Raw genomic sequence first — 12,499 nt, 5'->3', positions numbered from 1 at the left:
ATATAAACTGACTTGTAGCTTTCTGTTGGTTCTGTACCATATTGACCGGTGATAATAAGGAGGAGCATCGAATGATAAGATACTTCAAGGGACTTCTCTCTTGTAGCTTCAATATCAGATTAGTTAGAAAAGCCACACAATCTTTTCGGAACTGATGTTTTACCCCATGTGTTATCTCTTTTGACAGCAAGATAGCCTTTACAGCTGTGCCTGTGTTCACCATGTCAACTGGCAACCGATTCTGGACCTCCTCAACATCAATGTTAATAAGTTAATATATTCCTGTCCCATGCTACAAGCTAGAACTATGCTAGGACTCCCTTCCTTAGATGAAACATTAATTGAAAACGATTTTACCACACAGATTACATCAATATAAGTTATCGTTGCTTGTAAACTAAGCAGTCACATGACATAATGTATAATAAAACCAAACACAACTATGTTATATTGCAACAAAGCTTGACAATGAAACTGTTCAAAAAATTGAAATTAAGTTTTCTTGAAATTTATGCTACAAAATATAAACTGCAAAAATATTTAGCCAGTCAAAAACTTAGGTTGTCAAGGAAAAAAAGTTCCATGACTTTTTCATAAAAATCCTGTTTTCCATGACTTTTTCCAGACCAAATAAAATTCCATGACTTTTCTATGATTTCCAAAAATTCCATGACTTGTGGTCACCCTGTGTGTCATATGTGCTCACCTGCGCATATTTCCTTCAAAACAAAAAACAATTTTGAAGAGCTGATATTTGGAAAGTGAGAAAAATATCACGCTTTAAAAATGGAAAACCTGTCAAGTGTAATTTCAATGCCGCAAGTAGCCGCATGTGAGTAAAAACTTCAAAACTCTAAAACTCTTTTTCTCAGTGTTTATTTTTTGATAAAATGGTATCTACATCTGAACTTTCTCTTACAAAACTAAATAACGTTTTGAAATAAAGCTAAATAATATATCTAAAAAGGTTTTTTATTTTTTTGCAAAAACGTGTTTAAATTTTTTTACAGCCATCTATGTGAAAGAAAACAAGTTGAAAAAGTAGCATTTGGAAGAATATGAAATAGTAAGAAAACTATAAAAATTTTGAACAAAATAGTAAAACCCCTTTTTAGATACAGCCCAGCTGAGAAGGATAGTCAAAAAATTTTGAAAAAAAATCCAGCTGTTTTGTAAGAGAAACATCAGTTAGGAGAGACTGGGGTAAATTTTGTATACACCTAAACCTCAAACGACCTTAATATTTTTTTAAAAAAAATATATCACTCAATTGAGAAAAATAAGAGCTTCCAAAATATCTACATATCAGGTTATGAAAATGTTATTTAGAGATGATATTTGGATTATAAAAATCATGCGCACTTTCCTTTACACTCGCCTTAACTAAAAAAACGGCCTTCCTTATATCAGGTGAGCAAGCAAATGACTTATAGTTTGGGAACAAAAAATGATGATTATTAGCCTAAAAGGTGCAGTAGTTTTCAGGAAAGTTTGACTGGTTTAAGCTATACATTTGCATGTACAGATTATTTCATTCTTCTGGCAAAAAAGTCATGTGGGTAGGTTTTTAACGATTAGGATTATTGCATGTTTGGGGGCAAACAAACACTGTGGTCAAATATTCCTAAAACATTATTCTTTGCAAGTCATAAATAAGTTAAATAATAATAAGATCAGAATTTTAAACTTTGACAGCCAGGCAAATCTTAATTTTATGAAAAGCGCTGTGTACTTGTGTACCAAGATAACTTCTTAATTAATCGCCATTTTTTTTTGTACACAAATATTCAAGAAACATTTTTTTTAAAATTTGAATCCTAAATCAAACATTTTTTCTTATTTTGGCCTATGAACCATTACGTTGTGTTGCAAGCAAAAATTTTTGCTCCTACAAAAGCCTGACATAAGAGCTTAAGTTGCATGTAAGGGCAAATCTCCACAAGACAATTTTTATGACGATCATCATAAATACTTAAACTTAATTGGTCGCAATTTTCGTCAAGACGAAAAGATGAATTGGTTTCTACTTTTCGTAACAAAAATCGTCCCGAATATCGTCCAGTGGAGATTCGGCTTAAGTGTGTCGTAACTTACCTAAATGGGGTCACTGAATGAAAATTCTCCTTGATGTGCACAAAAACATTTGAATGTAGCTTTAAAAAAGCATCAAGTATACTGTATTAATCTATTATCCAGCTTTCCTGTTATTCCCACCTCAAGTAATCCTGCCTTTTTGCCATGGATTGTAAAAAATATTTCTGCCTCCCAAAAATTTGCAATACATTATCTGTAGAAGTAATTTTTGTGAAGCTTTTTTTTGCAGAACTTTGGGCTAAATCCGCAAAAATATTCCACAGAAATTTTAGAAACCAGCAGAAATCAGGCAAAAAAATTTTTCTACAAAATTTTTCATTTCGGCTATCTGCAACAATTTCTACCGCCAATTCTGTAATTACTTTAGGATCTTAGTCATTGAGTTCTATGTTGCTCATTTGTAAATGTCATAACTTCAATACTATGTTAGACAAAATACTGATTTTGCCTCTACTAAAATAACTGAACTTTAGGTACCCAAAAATTAATACCGCACATTTTTTTGAAAATGTTGTCATCTGCACAAATATATTCTGCAAAATGAAGCATTTTTGTACCACTCATCCACAAAAATAGGTTTCAGGAAAATTTATTGTGCAAATAATTTGTACCCTTGGCAAGTTAGGCTCTTATAACATTGAATGCATATTAAAATTCCAAGTTGCAAAGTTGCAATACCGATGTGTGTTTATACTTTTTATGCTTTATATTTCCAAACTATGTTAAAAACTTGCTGAGTCTTGCTTAAGACAATACTACACTGAGGTTTTTTTACCCAAAAATAATCCCACATATCCAGCCTATATCCTGCAGTATCTATTTCCCACGAAACCCACCTTTATTTGTAGGTTAAAACACTAATCCGGTGGTAGAGGTAATAATAGAGTAAATACGGTATTCTTGGTCACTGTTGAATATAACATTTTGGGGATGTTTTAGGCAGGTTAAAGAACCCTCAAAAAATTTAAAATATTTATGAAACTGCCAAAATTTGTCTCTTTGGAAAGACAGACATCATAAATATTTGGCGTTTTGACAGTATCACCTGATTTTTTATCAAAACTTCATAAAATGGTGAAAAATGTTATTTTACCTTGCATTTATACCTGTCATCTTTAAACATATAGGGCACAGAACAATATCACATTAATGTGCTAAGATTATTTCGATTTCTTCATATATGTTTTCTTTAGTATTTTTCTTTCTTTTTTAGGTCAGCCATAATCTAACACAGCCATCATTAGCATTTCCAAAAAAATGTTGACAGAGTAAACTGCAAACATTAAATTGTGAAAAATGAACCATCACTAAAACTAATGAGTCTTATTTTGGTTATCTTATATATTAATTCCCTTGCGTGAGTAAAACTGTGAGTCCACGACACGGAAATCACGGGTCACTTTCTTATGACGTGGCTGTACGCTAAAATTTAACTAAAAAGATTAGAAATGTACTTCATAGAAATCGCACATAAGGTGTAAATATATAACCCGCTGCTAATAACGATATAAATATATATACCCTTATGCCAAAAAACTCTATGTTAGCATATATATAGGTATCGCTACATATGAAACGGTATTAGATATTCACAAAGCATACGGACTGTTAAATGAAGTTCCTAGCATAAAACGGAAATTGTGTTTACGAAAAAGATGGCTGTTCTTTTTGAGTATTCTCTACTCTTTCATTCAAAATAAATCTTTAAAAAACATTTGAAGAAGAGCATGGTTTTATAAATTAATCATAGCAAGGTTCTGTAAGGTTTTTTCATGTTTTATTTTCAGTTTTGATTATATTATTGTTGCCAGACATGTTTTATAGCTAGCATCATAAAAAGCCAACCACCACCAACAACTAGCTAGCTAGGAATATATATATATATGTAGCCATGTTCTTTATACCTAGCTAAGTCTCCAGTTTATATTTAAGTGACTAGCTATTAGCTGCTGTAGCTAGCTAATGCTAGCTTTAAACTAAAGATTCCCAGTATATATATTCCCACAAAACACATCAAACGTTATTAACCCTGAAAATTTTAAACATTTTCCTGGGTTTTTTTTGGTTTGCGAAGTTCTTTTCCTCCAAATATTCTGAAAATAAAGTTCAGAAATTACTTATTTTTAAAATGTAAATTTAATTTGTTTCAAATTGTGGGCAAAAACCTTTATCAGCATGCTAAAAGAACTGACTTTTCTTAATTTAGAATTACTAAACACAACCATTTTCTTACATTTAGTGTAAACTTTTGTGCGTATGGCTTATATTTAATACACCAAAAGAGCTACTTTGTTGATTTCAATTTTATACTCTTTGTAAGCTATTTTTTTCTTCTTTTTGACATTTCTGTTTTACCACTCAATTTTTACATTTTATAAGTTATTTGGAACAGAATGGTATGAAATAGACCAAAATACCTGATCTTAGTTGTTTTTAATTTACAGGCTGTGTCTGTGAAACTTTAAGGGGAACATTTGGTGGAAGACAATGGCATGACATATACTGATAGAACTGATTTTTGTTGTGTTAGATGTTATATCTGAACCTTTTTGACATTTTATGTTAATTTTGCGAGGAAGGACCATATATATATATACACAGAAGAAGAATTTAATTTTACACCTTGCAAGCTTTGTTTTTCTATATTTTGTATAAATTCTTACTGGGGAGGACTCCGTGCAATATATCGAAATGACTGATCCTTCTCGATTTAAATTTGATGTGTTCTAAATCGTATATAGTTTTGGAAATTTTGTGTAAGATTTAATGGGTAAGGGCTAGATGCAATATGTCAAAAAAACTTTTTTGTTGAATCAGAAGCACTCCCTACAACCATTCTTTTTTTTACAGTTTGTGAAGCTTTTGTGAGGAAAGAGTGTATGCAATATTATCGAAATAACTGATTTTTGTTGCAAACTGTTTTTCTTTGGCATTTTGGATTAAAATATTCTTTTAGAGGGCATATGCAGTAGATATATGTACCTAAATAATTAAATTTTGCAAACTTTGATTTTGTCGTTACCTCTCATTTTTTACATTTTGATTAAACTTTTGTGGGAGACCGTCGGTATGCGAAGGACCAAAATAAGAGATTTTAGTATTATTTAGAATTTGTATTTTGTGTTGCAAAATTTGTGACAGAATACTATGTGAGATTTGAAATTTTGTTTACTTTATTGATGGTAAAACAGCATGCAAATTGCTAAAAGGACTTTATTAATTTTAAATTTAAACACCGTTATTTTGTTGGCATTTTGTCTAAAGTTTGGTGAGGAAGGACCGTATGCAATATATCAAAAACGTTTCATTGCATTATAATTTATCGTTGCAAATCCCTTTTTAACACCTTAGATAAAAATTTCTACTTAGCCAAAATTTATTGTTTATTTTTCACATTTTGTGTCAACCTTTTTGGCAGGGTTTGCAATAAACTAACTGATTTTAACATATACAATGAGAGAGATTTGTGTTTGACATTGATCAGCTTTTTTGTATATATGTGGCGTTTTGAGTGATTTAAATTTTATGGGTGAGATGTATGTTGAAATGCTTTTAAAAACTTCTTTCCAAATAATTTTCGCATTTGTCAGATGGTCAGAGCAAGTAATTTTAGTAGATTTAGATTTTAAATGTCACATATATACTGCAGTTGTTGAAAACCTTTAATTTTTTTGGTCATTTATATAATAATGCAGATGTAAGATGCGCACTGCTGTATTGTTTGTTTTTTGATGGACATATATCTGCTACATAAATTAAATGGAATACAGTGGATTCTTCCACGGGAAACAGCTAGTTTATTAGTATTTACTTCACATAATTTTTCTGGGAAAGTCGACTTCTATGGTTTTCTTTGTCAATTTTACAGAATTTGTATCTTGAAATTTTTAGAACTTTCCAGGTAGATCCCCAGTTTTTATACTTTTTTAGAACTATGTGTAAATTTGTATATTTTTGTTATTTATTCAGATGTAATTAAATAGAACAACGTTATAAGAACATGAACCTCAGACGCAAAACCCCAGACTCGAATCATTGTTTTACAACTAAAACTACTCAAGAAATGAAATAGTCAAAAAGCCTCAGAAAGGGGTTAAGTCACATAGTTTTGCGCAATCATTCAATCGTTTATCCTGTTTTTAAATTAAAAATCTCAACGTTAGGTCGATCATTAAACGTTTTGCTCTAAGGAAAGTTTCTCTTGACAAGGCGGAAATCTTCAAGCCTTAAGGCTTCTTGTTTAATTTTCTTTGGATGTCTTCTGCTAATACACTTCAGAGCGTTTCTTCCAACATCCATTCACAGTGATAAAAAACTTGTTATACTTTTTTATCTTTTTTTAAAGACATGACGTTAACGCACATTTGATGTACAGATTTTTAGCATTTTGATTGGTTAAAAACTTTTCGATTAATCGAATAAGTTAAACCATGATATGATACACGATCCAATTTGTCGATTTCGACAAATCAATTCGATTAATCGAATCGTGCATTATCGCCTTTACCTACCCCAAAAATCTGCAAAACTAGCGCTGATTATACAGGTGCATGCTGGGGGAATATGAAGAACTAGCCGGTGGCCGTGGAAAAGTTTACGGGTTCGCCCGTCCTTTTTAAACCGCATTGCGTGCGTATCGCTACTTGCGCAGCTAAGCTACCATTTTGCGTGACAGACAGACAACTAGACGTATACGGCTATTATAACATAGACTAGCCGTTAACCCGTGGAAAAATCCACGGGGTCGCCCGTCCTTTATATACCGCATTTCGTGTTTCCGTAACAGGACGCAGCTTTCGCGGACAGACAGACAAAATACGGCTATTATTAAAGAGAAGAGATAAACCGGGAAATTAAAGAGATAAACCGGGAAACCGGTTAAGCCACAAGTAAAGGTGTGATCCGGCATTGAACACTCTGTGTAGCGCTTAATAAGAGCCGTAAACTGTCCCACACGATCAGGTGGAGCGCTTTAGTACAGGTATACAGTATGTCGTTAATCATTTGAAGCGCATACACCATTATAGTGTGCGACTGTAACATATTTTTCAAAAAATAACTTTCCCGCAACGATAACTGATATAAAAACAGAGTTTACAACGTGTTGTTACTCCATCATAGCAAAAACAATCGTCAATTTTATTTCATTTTACGGAATAACTTTTTGCGCAAGTTAAAAAATTAATCGTGACACTGAGCTGAACGCTTAGTACAGTTAAACCGTGTTGCACAGGCGTAAATCAAGTTAAGCGCATACACCATTATAGTGTGCGACTGTAACATATTTTTTTTAAATTACTTTCACGCAACAATAGCTGATATGAAAACAGAGTTTACAAACCGTTGTTACCCTGTCATAGCAAAAACAATCGGTCAATATTATTTTATTTTGTGGAAAAGTCTTTTTAAAAGTTAAAAAATTAATCGTGACACTGGGCTGAGCACTTAGTACAGTTAAACCGTGTTGTACAGCGTATAGGAATAATACCCTTTTGAAAAAAACTTTCTCGCAGACACAGGGCTAAGCGGTTAGTCCAGGCGTGATTCCCAAGAAAGTTTAAAAATTAATTGTCACAGTGGTGGGCTGACTTTAGTATATACAGGTAAACGGTGTTGCACATGCCCATAGGCGTAACAGGCTTTTACAAAAAACAGTCTGTTTTTAACACTGGGCTAACCGCTTAGTACAGTTAAACGCAGTTGAACAGGCGCATAAGGCATATTACCCTTTTCCAAAAATGTTCATTGCAACTTCGGTTTAAATAAAAACACAGGGAACAGCCTGTCGTTACTCGTCCAGCCAAAACAATCGCTCAGCCATTTCATTTGCAGAAAAAGTTTGCAGAAAAATAATAAAATATGTAGCTATACCTAGCTAGCTAACTGCATTTAGCATAAAAATTATATATTGCTTAAGAATATTGTTGTAGCCCAACTGCATTTTTATACTTTCACTTTTTAAGGAGCTAGCTAAATAGCCACAGCCTCAACATAAAAATAAATTTTGGCTAGGATAAAAAGCTCTTATACCAAACAGAATAGCAATAAGTGAGGCTCTAGCTAGCTAGTAGCTATAGCTAGCTAATCTTCGTTCCTAGCCAAACATCCTAAAACTGGTGCGTTTAAGATCTGTACGTGGCTAAAAAACGTGACAATATATTTATCCTAACATTGAAAACAAACAGAAAACAAATATTACAAATATATAAGGCTTTTAGAAGATAAAAAAGTCAAACAGGCCTACAAACCTCACACACTGACCACAAACACGACCATTATCAAAATGGCCTTCGTTCCGCGAAGATCTTGGATTATTTCTGGTCGCGAAAATCTTGGGTTTTTTTTAAAGAATCAGGCGTTGTGAATGGTATTCCACGCGCGAGCGGTCAAAACAAAGTGGACAAAAATTTATCGCATTTGATATTCGTGCGTATTTTAAAAATTTCGTGTTTCCGTTACGGGACACGGCTTTCGCGGACACACAGACAGACGGAATACGGCTATTATTAAAGAGACTAGTCGTTGCCCGTGGAAAAATCCACGGGTTCGCCCGTCCTTTAAATTTACCCGTCGCAACAAAGTGGATAAAAATATGTCGCATTTGATATTCGTGTTGCCGCAACATCATTTTCTAACTCAGCGGGGGTCCGCGCAGAGACAGACAGACGACGGGTATTATTATAGAGAAGTCGTTAGCCCGTGGAAAAATCCACGGGTTCGCCCGTCCTTTCAATTCACTCGTCGCAACAAAGGGGATAAAAATATATCGCATTTAATATTCGTGTTTCTGTAGCATGATTTTCTAATTTATCGGGGGATCCGCTACGGAGTTTTATACCGCGCAGGTCTGGGCACTAGAGAAACGCTTGTAGGGACAATTTTTTAGCTTGTTTATGTTGCACTTGATTACCCCTATTGGTTTCCCGCTAAGTTGCTCATAAACTTTATACCGTATGGCGCAGTTGAGGCATAAATTGCTCATTTTTGCGAAGCAATTGAGCTTTGCGAGCGAAGCGAAATTGTGGAGCACATTTGCTACACGCGAGGTATACCAAGAGAATTATTGAGATTCTCAAAATTTCGATAGAAAAAAAATCATATAAAATCAGCGTAAAGAAATAGGACTGATATTTTTGCACATAAAGCTAGGATATTTTTTTTCTAATAAAACAAATAAGTTTGGACCGAGGGGTTAAAGTATAAGTCTAGTAAAGAATGCAATAAGTACGGCTCGTACCCCCCCCCACCCCCGGATTTTGCCCCCCCCCGTCTTTTGGTCCAGATTATACGTCCGCTAGGGACAAAGTATTGGATAGTAATTTTGCTTGCAACTTGCGAAATGCTTCGCAACCTTTTTTTAATTTCTAGTAGTATATATTTTTTCCTTATATTTATACTTTTCTACAACATTTAACTTATCTAAAACAAGGTTAAATAGTTCTGCTCGTCATCCCTTTGCTATAATAACTTTCGAACACAAAATTCAAATGGAGAAAAGCTTCTATTTTACAGATTGTCTTAGATCAATGTTTTTTAATTAGAATTAATGTCAGAAGAAATATCATCTAGTAGGAAGTGTGCTGCAATATCAGAAGTTGTAGTATTTACATTATTTTGAAGATTTTGACGGTTCAATTTTTGTTTTATTGTAATCTATAGTTGAACTTTGTTTGCATTATTTTCTAATTCGCTTTGATTAACCGAAAATAACCTTATTTATTTTCTAAACTCCATGTGTGACAAGAATAACGCGGTATTAGTAGTGAAGTAGTTATGAGTAGTAGTAGTTGTCGTCTTAGTTATCAGAGTTGTACAAGTTCGTAAATAAAGTGTAAAAATACAATTGTAAAGCATATCTGGCCTAATTGTCGTTAGCAATATACCCAATGGCTTCTCTACTAAGGTCAGTGTTAACAATATTGAATTTTTAACTCATCCTCCTGCTTAGCAATATGCGTGCGTGACTTCTCTACTAAGCTACAACTTTGACTCAGCTAACAGTCAGCATTATTTTCATCGTAATATCATCAATCTTTATTACACAGTAATATCGGTTTTACTAGACATTTTCAGAATCGTTACAATTTTTTACGTCGTTAAAAAAATATATGTAAATAATATAAAATAAACAACAAGCAATCAGAAGGTATTACGCCTTTTTTCGACTGATTTAAGTGCAAACTTTTCTTAGAAATTTGCCTTTTCCAGGATAAAAACTCTCCGGTACCTCGCAGCCAAATGAGGTTGGTTTCATTTACCTATTTTCCGAAAAGAAACCATATAGAAACGGCATATTTCTAAGCTTACCTTATCATTTTTTACAACTTTTTAGGGGGTGTTTGGGTGGGCTTTCTCCTTAACTTGTTTCAGCTCTGATGGTTAATCGACTTGTGAGAAGGGTGGAGGTTGTTGCACGTGTTATTACGTTAAGACTGGAGCTAGTGTTCCGTGTAACGGCACATGAATATTTCTTAACGAAAATAAATACGAGTAGTCATGATCAGCTAGTGAAAGTGCTGCCTTGGTTGTAAATCGAAACGACAAATACTCTCCAAGAGATGTTTTTAGAGATTTATTTTTCGACAAAACCTCATAGCAATGTTGTTCGAACGTTTTTTTAACCTTTTTTAATTCCAAAAGTATGTCAGATTTCATTTGTAGCACATCTCTTTTAAACCTGGAGTTTTCTGGGTCAGCTGGAGTGATTTTAGCATCAGTTACATTGTTTGAGGTTCCAACTCTGACTGAGGTTAACGTTATTTCTCGTACCGGCATCATAGGCATAGAGCCCTTTCTTGTTCTACGATGCCATTTCTACAGATGCTCAGTGCAAGATAGAGCTAAAAAAATTTCCTTTGTTTCATAAAAGTTTTTTAAATATAGAAGCAAGGACAATGTATGGCAACATAAGCCACTTACACCAACAGGACATTCACAATAGGCTTTAACTGGAATATTACTGCTAAATAGAATAACTGTTGGTCTTGTTAATTCACCATATCATTTTTAACAGAGCTCTAACAAATACATTATTACCAACTGCAACATGTGTTTTTACTGAAACTATTTTCCTGCTAGTCAACATAGCATAAACTTTTTGTTGCTGACCTAAACTATCTTCTCTTTTTCTAGAACATTAATCTGTAAATATCGATGCTGTAATTATTGGATACAATTCCTCTTTAAGACACCAGGGAGCTGAAATGGGAGGGATAAGATTGGGATCTAATGTTGTATCAAAACTAAAATTTCCTTCTCGTTTGACTCTCAATTTTTATAATTTATTAATAATTTGAATCAATTAACACGCATGTTAAGCTCTTGTAATGTACCTCCTGTTGACAGTCCCCGTTCCATAAGCCATTGTACACAATCTTTCTTTTCCATTATTGCAAAAACAATACGTATAAGTGTTAAACAGCAAATGTGTGTACAAACGCCAGCTAAATGTTTACCCTTTGCGGGAGTTCTAGAAATTTGTCCCTACAAGCCACTTCGCTCGGGCCCAGACTTGCGCGGTATGAAACTCCGTAATTATTATAGAGACTAGTCGTTAAACCGTGGAAAAATTCACGGAGTCGCCTGTCCTTTATATATCGCATTTCGCGTTTCCGTAACAAAAAGACAATCAGACGCACAAACAGACAGACAAAGTACGGCTATTATTAAAGAGACTAGTCGCTAGCCCGTGAAAAAATCCACGGGTTCACCGGTCCTTTAAATTTACCCGTCGCAACAAAGAGGATAAAAATATATCGCATTTGATATTTGCGTTTCCCTAGTACTTCTTTCTAACTCAGCGGGGTGTCCGCGCAGAGACAGACAGGCGAAATACGGCTATTATTAAAAAGACTAGTTGGTAGCCAGTGGATAAATCCACGGGTTCGCCCGTCCTTTTTTCATTGCATTTCGTGTTTCCGTAACATGACGTTTTTCTGGCGCCAAACAGACAGACGGAATACGGGTATTATTAAAGAGATAGCTTACGTAGAAATGGTATTTTATATTCAATTGATATTTCTCGGATCTTTTCTAGAACAGGCATTTTTGGGTAAATAGTTTAGTTATATGCTCTTCCGTCTACTTTGTATCAGCGTCACATTATTCTGTGGTAATCCAGAGAGATGTATGGAAAGCATTATGATGTCGTAATACAATCAATCAATCAATCAATCAATCAATCAATCAATCAATCAATCAATCAGGAATGGTCTTCAAAAAACCTTAAAGTTGCTAACCCGTGAAAAAATCCACGAGTCGCCTGTCTCTAAATTACACGTGTATGTAGCACGACGTTTTTCTTGCGGACAGAGAGAATATTTATATTTATCTCGCTACTTACGGTACCATTTTGACGCACAAACAGACAGACGACGGCTATATTTATAGAGATAAAACGTGAATA

The 12,499-nt window shown here is 34.0% G+C and overlaps 1 protein-coding gene across 2 annotated transcripts in view; it reads right to left on the bottom strand.

The window, feature by feature from the left end:
• Window positions 1–8,397, bottom strand: part of LOC130662299 (glutamate receptor ionotropic, NMDA 2B-like) — a 35,075-nt gene extending 26,678 nt beyond the window's left edge. The window contains exon 1 of one of the 2 annotated variants that reach the window (XM_057461127.1): window positions 8,343–8,397. The gene's annotated coding sequence lies outside the window, so the exon portion shown is untranslated. The remainder of the gene's footprint in view (window positions 1–8,342) is intronic. The other variant, XM_057461122.1, reaches the window with a different exon arrangement.
• Window positions 8,398–12,499: the final 4,102 nt, after the last annotated feature.

The sequence above is a fragment of the Hydractinia symbiolongicarpus genome, chromosome 10 (genome assembly GCF_029227915.1).
Source record: "Hydractinia symbiolongicarpus strain clone_291-10 chromosome 10, HSymV2.1, whole genome shotgun sequence".
Lineage (NCBI taxonomy): Eukaryota > Metazoa > Cnidaria > Hydrozoa > Anthoathecata > Hydractiniidae > Hydractinia > Hydractinia symbiolongicarpus.
Note: the sequence above shows the minus strand (reverse complement) of the source record. Positions and strands in the feature narration are given on the sequence as shown.